At 42.8% G+C, this 1779-nt stretch overlaps 1 protein-coding gene across 1 annotated transcript in view; it reads left to right on the top strand.

Moving 5' to 3' along the window:
- Positions 1-1779, top strand: part of EGR_08956 (hypothetical protein) — a gene marked incomplete at both ends in the record, with an annotated part of 5658 nt that overhangs the window by 3419 nt on the left and 460 nt on the right. The window lies entirely within an intron of this gene.

The raw sequence follows: 1779 nt of genomic DNA, 5'->3' as shown, positions 1-1779 counted from the left end.
ATCTGCTGCTGTGGGTGGCTGTTTAGACACAATTCAAATTCGTGGAAGAAGTTCTCCTCCAGATCTGTAAAAGTCTCTTTCGGCTCATGAAGACATGGCTTGGATGGTCTATTGTAGTAAATGCTCTGCACGGTTTGGAAGGATAGCTCATTCATTCGACACGGTGCGACATGAAAACTATGCCTATCCAAATTAGCCATCTGAGCAGGTTCGTGGATTGACACACGCAGTCCGTAGGCCTGGTCGAATAGATCAAATAGGAAAGCCTGGCGATCCTTCTTACCGTAGTTTTCGTCAGGACCCAACCATAACACCAGACCCAATTCTTTAATGTGCTGAGAATACTCCTTCACGATTTCCACACTGAAGCAGTTAAAGAATTTTGGATTTGATTGTCGTCTAACTCGCAGTGCTGAGTCCTCGCAGCCAGGTCCTGTGACAGCCAACTTGCTGCTGTACCGTAATAGACAGAGAGCAATCAGATCCTTCGAGCTATGTCCAAGCTGCAGATGCGACGGCCATGGAAGGCTTTGGTAGTAGAGAGGAAGGGTATCGTAGACAATTGCCTGTCTTAGAGACTCCAGCAGAAGATCACGATTAAGGAGACGTACACTCTCATTGCCAATCTTCGGAATCTCCACCGATTGAGCTAGCAGCTCGGCTGCTCGCTGACGAATGAGTTGGTTAAAGCGGGTGGGGGAGATGAGAGATTTGTTGCCCCACAGCTCGTAGGCACGTGCTGAGAAGGGCTGATGATTGCAAAAGGTAACGGTGGGGAAGGCCATTAATGCATCCACATCGTTGTAGGTTTGAATATTCACGGCATACTCCATATACTCATACACCAACCTCATAATGGAAATGTGGAGGAAGAGGGTGGTGAAACACAGATACGTGGCCCACATATAGCGAATTATTTGGTTCTCAGCTCTTACGATTCGGCTGCAACCTCGGATGGAGATGGACTCAAGAAATAAACGGCAATTTGCTTTTGCTTGCTCAAGCCACCTTTCCCCCTCATTGTTCGCAGAGCTCCTCAATTTTACTTTTGATTTTCTTCTTGACATGCTTCTCACGCACCACCTTTGATATTCTGTCGTATGGAATAACAGGAGAAGTTGCACCGATTTACGGGTTATAAGGTAAATACTGAGACAAGTGAGACTTAACTGTTACCAAATCAGATAGTCTGTGTCCCTAATGTGTAGCTATGGACAAAATTTTTTAAGAAAATAAAACTCGGTGAGTAGTTATTTGTCCTTTGCGTTAAAACTCCTTTCAAAATGGAATGAAGCTGATTGCTATCAAGTGGCAGAAAGTGATAACGCATCGTGGTGCAAGAAACCGCAATAATCAAGTGTAGTTTTGTTACGAATTCTGTATATTTTTATTTTAAAAGAGCTAATTCAGTAGAACAAACATGGAAAAACAGCTTCTGAACATTGCGCGTTGAATTGCACGACCAGAAATGCATAAAGGTTATTAGATACGTACATCTAAGACATGAAATCCTTTTGGCATTTAAAAGGTGTTTTTGGTCCACTTTGGGAAAAAAAACCGGTCTGATTCTGCAATTGCAGTTAACCGACTCAGCAATTTAGAAACTATGCATGAGTAGCGCAAAGCTGTGGATCTGTGTTAAAAATAAAATACATATACTTGGTTCTTAGTTTAACCCCTCCATGTCTTGGTATTCAAAACCCACAAATCTGCCAAAATGAGATCCTCGGAATTCCAAATTTGTAAGAGTGACTTAAATGAGAAATGGTTTAAGCACTT

The sequence above is a fragment of the Echinococcus granulosus genome (assembly GCF_000524195.1).
Source record: "Echinococcus granulosus chromosome Unknown EG_S00125, whole genome shotgun sequence".
Taxonomy (NCBI): domain Eukaryota; kingdom Metazoa; phylum Platyhelminthes; class Cestoda; order Cyclophyllidea; family Taeniidae; genus Echinococcus; species Echinococcus granulosus.
Note: the sequence above shows the minus strand (reverse complement) of the source record. Positions and strands in the feature narration are given on the sequence as shown.